This window comes from Narcine bancroftii, chromosome 14 (genome assembly GCF_036971445.1).
Source record: "Narcine bancroftii isolate sNarBan1 chromosome 14, sNarBan1.hap1, whole genome shotgun sequence".
NCBI lineage: Eukaryota > Metazoa > Chordata > Chondrichthyes > Torpediniformes > Narcinidae > Narcine > Narcine bancroftii.
The window spans coordinates 44,054,040-44,060,039 of record NC_091482.1 but is presented as its reverse complement, the minus strand read 5'-3'; the positions used below and the strand labels follow the sequence as shown (position 1 = coordinate 44,060,039).

Sequence of the window (6,000 nt, the reverse complement as noted above, 5' to 3'; positions counted from 1 at the left end):
CAATAGTGATAAGTTAAAGTGTGATTCTGTTTTCATGCTTAAAGATAATTAAAAGCAACTTTTGTTTAAGTAACCATTTGTCTTAGTGAATATCTATTGCTGCTGGGTTTTGGGGTTCTCTGGGCTCTACACTCTACACTCAGAAGATCACAAAAATTCATTGCTATTTAATCCAGCAATCTGTAAATCTGAAGCTATATTAGTTTCGATGTTCCTTTCATCATTCATTATCTTCAACAAGATTTGTGATCTAAGACTGTTTGTCTGAACCTAAGCTGAAGCATCTTCTCTGACTGTGTCTTTAGTCTTGGATTCAGATTGTTTGACTTCCTTCTCAACTTTGTTGAGTATACAGTAACTTGGGGTGCTTTAAACTGCATATATCACAACCGAGTCACTTATTACAGGTTTTGCAGATGTGTCCTTTACACAAGCAGCTGAATCATATTCTATTCTTCTTTAAAAAAGTTAATTTCTCGTCATACAATTTCTTCTCCAATTGTGAACATTTTTCTAAAGCATTTTCCTGAACACTCTGATCTTACTTCTCCCTTGTTTCCTTGTTCTTTCTTGTGCTTGTATCTGACACAGTAGTAACAAACGTATTTCCCTTTGGTTTCTGTTGAGATAATGACTTAGACTTAGGAACTATTGAAGAAACCTTAATATTTCCAAATACTGGTACAGTGTTAATATACACATGCCATTCGAAAAATTGTACCACATCCTCAAAAGTGGTGACTTTCCAGGAAGCATCTTAAGCTCTGCAACTTTGATTTCCCATAAATCCTTCAGCTGATGAGGCAAGCAAATTCAGCTCTTGCAAATGTACACTACTTCCCATTGCATTACAACACCCTCTCAGAAAGAGTGCATATACTTGTAAAGCCTTTGTGTCCTCTTATGTTCATTCCCATAATGATGATGTAATAATTCTTTTGCCCTTTTAAAACCTTGCTCTGGATTCATATATTGACAACTTTCAACGAACTCCTTAACCTGTCCTCCAGTATACTCTTCCAGGTAATACAGACGATCTTTGGTGTTTTTAGTATTACTTTGTGAAGTTCAAAGGATTTTATGAATGTCAGATATTGTAATGGATCTCCATTAAAAACTGGAATTTCCTTCTTGGGTAAACCGTATGAACCTTGTTGCTGCGCTAACATAGCAGAAATGGTTGAACTTTTTTGAAATGCTGTCCTTTTGGGAAGATTCATAAATTATGCACACAGAAAAGATAGAATGTCACTCGCCCTTTCCACATGATTGGTCATTGTCATCTGAGAACTAGCAGCGCCAGCCATGGCTCCTTGCTCGAGTATACTTGTTTCTTGTGGCTGCGGTACCCATTGACCTGCTGGAATGTTAGGTGTATTTCACTTTGAGTGATAGATCTTGCAGAAGCCTGAGCTAATGCTTTTACTTTGGCCATCTTCATAACATAATGTTCCTCTAGATCTATTTTTTTTTCTTTTCTCTCTTCAATAATCTTTTTCGTTCCTCTTGCTGTTTCTTCATTTCAGCTTCTTTCATTAGTTCCTGATTCTTCATTTCAGTTTCCATATCTTCTAAAGCATGTCTTTTCTCAACCACTCATGTTGTGTGCAGATAGTAACCAAATCTGCTTGTGCCTTAGCATGCATAGATGATACTTGCTCAAGATGCCTTTTTTTTTAAATTTTTTATTTTTCACACCATAAATCACATTAGCCATGATATACACTATTTCTTTTTCACACATATACAGTGACTTTTTCTCCCCCCCCCCTTTCCTCCCAAACCACCCCCCCCCCCCCCACCCTCCCCCTCTCATCCATTTTAGGTATACAATCTAGGTTGCATTAAGCCAGTCAGACAATGTTGTCATTCAACAAAATTACACCAGAAATTCTACTGAGACCATTCTTTTCTTTCCTTCTCCTTCCATCAACTTAGGTAATGTTTGTCCCCGGTAGGTTTTCGCTATTGTATTTAATGTAAGGCTCCTATACTTGTTCAAATATTTCAATATTATTTCTTAACCTATCTGTTATTTTTTCTAATGGAATACATTTATTCATTTAAATTTGGTAGTTTCTTCCTTTTAATTTGGTTATGTATTCCATTAATATTTAAAGACATATAGTTCAGCGTAGCCCTTTTATATTTTGTTTATCTTCTCTTTCCGTTTTTCCATCATTACCTTTCCTCCTTTTCCATTTCTGTTTTCTTATTTTCAACTCTTTATAAGACAACATTCCTACAACATCCAACATTTTCCTTATTCTCCTATTTCTATCTTCTTTATCCCCAATCTCCCCTTCCCCTCCTGAGTTGTCCTTTATCCCTTGTCGGACAACCACATCTCCCCTCTCCATTTGGATTTGCGAATCCACTCGCAAGCGTCAACTGATTTTGCAGTGACCGCTATTTCCCCCCACCCCGCCTCCCCCAAAAAAGATTTCACTTTTCATATGTCACAAAGGTCACTCTTTTAATTCCCTCCTTATTCTCTCTATTCCATTATCTTCCCTTATTAATTCTTGTCTATACTATCTATATTTTCCTCTAAGTACAGATACATTCAGGTATGCTCATTGTCTCTATTCACTCTTATACCTCTTTACCCGCATACATATCAATCGTGATCATTTTTACTCTCATTACCCATCTTCCTCCCTCAGTCTATTTTTGTCTTTACCCACATACATATCAATCGTGATCATTTTAACTCTCATTACCCGTCTTCCTCCCTCAGTCTATTTTTGTAATTGTTCTGCAAATTTTCGTGCTTCTTCTGGATCCGAGAATAGTCTGTTTTGTTGTCCTGGAATAAATATTTTCAATACCGCTGGATGCTTTAGTATAAATTTATACCCTTTCTTCCATAAAATCGCCTTTGCTGTATTGAACTCTTTTCTCTTCTTTAGGAGTTCAAAACTTATATCTGGATAAATGAAGATTTTTTGCCCTTTATACTCCAGTGGTTTGTTGCCCTCTCTTACTTTTTCCATTGTCTTCTCCAGTACCTTTTCTCTTGTAGTATATCTTAGGAATTTTACTACAATAGATCTTGGTTTTTGTTGTGGTTGTGGTTTAGAGGCCAATACTCTATGTGCCCTTTCTATTTCCATTTCTTGCTGTAGTTCTGGACATCCTAGGATCCTGGGGATCCAATCTTTTATAAACTCTCTCATATTCTTGCGTTCTTCATCTTCCTTAAGGCCCACTATCTTTATGTTATTTCTTCTGTTATGGTTTTCCATTGTATCTATTTTTTGAGCTAGTAGTTCTTGTGTCTCTTTAGTTTTTTTATTAGATTTCTCCAATTTCTTTTTTAAGTCTTCTACCTCCATTTCTGCTGCTACTGCCCGCTCTTCCATCTTGTCCATTTTCTTTCCCATTTCTGTTAAGGTCATCTCCATTTTATTTATTTTCTCCTCTGTGTTGTTTATTCTTTTTCTTAAATCATTGAATTTCTGTGTTTGCCATTCTTTAAATGACTCCATGTATCCTTTAATAAGAGCAAGTATATCCTTTACCTTGCCTTTCTTTTCTTCTTCTATTTCACTGTACTCTTCCTCTTCCTCTTCCTCTGGGTTGGGCATCTGTTGTTTCTTTGTTGCCCTTTCCTCCTCTTCTTTCTTGTTTCTATTGTCTTCTGTGGTCTCTTCTTGCTGCAGGTGTTCTGCAGCTGTCGTTGCCGGCTGTGGAGATCGACTCCCCAGCTGGTCCCCCCTCCCGTCGGTGTGTTTTTTTCATTCGCATCGCGCACTTTTACTCGGCTCTGCGAGCCATTTTTGTAGTCCATTATTTACCGACCTGAGGGAGCAGGTTTCTCTCTCCGCAGCGGGCCTCTTCGGACAGGTAAGGCCTTTTTCCTCCTTTGTCTTCTCTTCCTCTCTTCTTACCATTGCTTTCGATTTTTCTTTTTTTGTCGCCATCTTCTTTCCACCTTTATACTCACTTTTCTGTAACTTTTATTTCTGTGCCTTTGTGTTTTCCTTTGTTTTTCCCAACTTTTTTGGAGAGGGCTGGAGTTCACCGTCCGCCCACTACTCCATCACGTGACTCCTCCCCCCTCTCAAGATGCCTTTGAAGACTTTGAAGATCTTCCTTTGCTCATAACCTTGGAAATACCATCATCAGGATTCACACCTGAACTTTCAGAAACTGCTGATTGAGTCTCTATCTTCTGCATTTCGCTCGGTCCAAAACCAGTCGGGTTTTGCAATGTTCCAGTTCCACTAACCTTTAAACTAGCTAATGAGGTCTGCAGGGCCTTATCAGAGTCTTCTCCTTGCTTGGTAGTTGAAGCTGCTTCTTCACTGGTGGCCGGCTCCAACCTCCTGCCAAGTGTTATCGGTACACCATGCTGGCTCAATTCTCGATCAAACAGTTCTTTGAGAGGATCTGTTTGCTTGAGGTCTTTAGCCCAATGAGACTTCATCTTATCCATCTTAGATTCTTCACACTGCAGCCTGTCTTCTCATGGCTTCCTGGTTCAACCTGTGAACTGTAAACAAATTTGTATCTTGCATGGTCCCTTTAAGAGGATTTCTCTGGTTGGCTTTGTCTCTGTTCTGCATACAAACTGGCTTTCTTTATCTCATGTTTTTAAAACATTCCTGGGCTTCCTGCCAATTCACTGGGTGGTAGCTCTATCTTATCTTCCCAAGGTCACAGGTGTCTTGAAAGACATCAACTGGTTTCAAACTGCACAATTGAAACAGACATAACTGATAGATATTTTCTCACAGAAAACTGCTTTTTGATTTTAAATCTAGTTGTAAATTCTCTCAGACAAATTTCTACAATTCTTTCTTCCAAACAAAGTTCATGATTTTACTTTTATTTGAATAAGAATATTGATGACACTTTCCGAATGATATTCCGAATTACTATCTTATTAATCGAATAAATCAGACTCTATAGATGCAGCTGTAAATAGCTTTAATTCATTGATATAAACAGATAAACATTTTGCATAACTTCACATCAAGATTTTCATAATGACGGATAAACAAAACATTTGTTTTTAGACATAATGATATAAGATGATAATAAGATATGATTATGATGAATTTAAAGAAATGTATTTCGATGCTTACACCTCCTCCATGGTTCTTTGAAGAATGAAAGAAAGCTCCCCATATGCCCAGATATTACAACATCATAGTCACTATGGTAACACTACAAACAAACAACAATCTTTCTTAAAGGACTAATCATAAAATTAACTACAAATCAAAAACACAAGGTTTTAATCTTTACAAACAGTGACCCTACTTTGTCCAAGTGAAATTCCTGAGAATTCAGGACCTCCCAGGCCTTTCATAACCACAGTCCAATTTCCCGGGAATTTGACCTCCTCAGCAATTTAGGGGGGTCTCGCCCCCCCCCCCCCCCCCACAATCGATAATGTGTTACACACTCACAAGATTAAGAGTAAGTTCACCCCTGTCAGTCCTTTGGTCACTTGCCCAGCCACCCGCTCACTTGCTAGCTCCCTCCCCACCTTCTACCGGCCACTACCCTGCGCCACTCCCACACTGCTCCCACGCTTCAGCACGTCGAGACAACGGCACAATGCTGGATGAATGGCCAACTTTGTTTCCCATAAGCCCTCACTGCTCTGGGAAATCCAGCGTGTGAGGGATTAATGTTTAATGAGGACGACCATCTCACATTGTGCTGCCGTTGCAATGTGTCAAAGCAGCCCACTGTTGTCAGGAGATAGGTATCTTTTAATTTTGATTGCCTCAGTGATGCAGCACACAAGCACTGACATCACAAGGCTTTTCCTGCTCTACTATTTGCCTTTTCACACCACAGGGAGAAGGTAGTCTGGGAAATTTCCTGGGGCCGTAGTCCTACCTAAGAGATAGGGCTGTGGACCCGTTTACAGTTCCTGGGGCTGACCTTTTCACTCTGCAGGTTCATGGGAGGGTTCCCAGGAAAATTTCCCAAGAATCTTCATTTTACAATGTGGTGTGAAAATGCCTATTAACATTTCAC

At 38.9% G+C, this 6,000-nt stretch overlaps 1 protein-coding gene across 2 annotated transcripts in view; it reads left to right on the top strand.

The window, feature by feature from the left end:
- Positions 1–995: 995 nt before the first annotated feature.
- Positions 996–6,000, top strand: part of prtga (protogenin homolog a (Gallus gallus)) — a 232,761-nt gene continuing 227,756 nt past the window's right edge. The window contains exon 1 of one of the 2 annotated variants that reach the window (XM_069911024.1): positions 996–1,023. The gene's annotated coding sequence lies outside the window, so the exon portion shown is untranslated. The remainder of the gene's footprint in view (positions 1,024–6,000) is intronic. The other variant, XM_069911022.1, reaches the window with a different exon arrangement.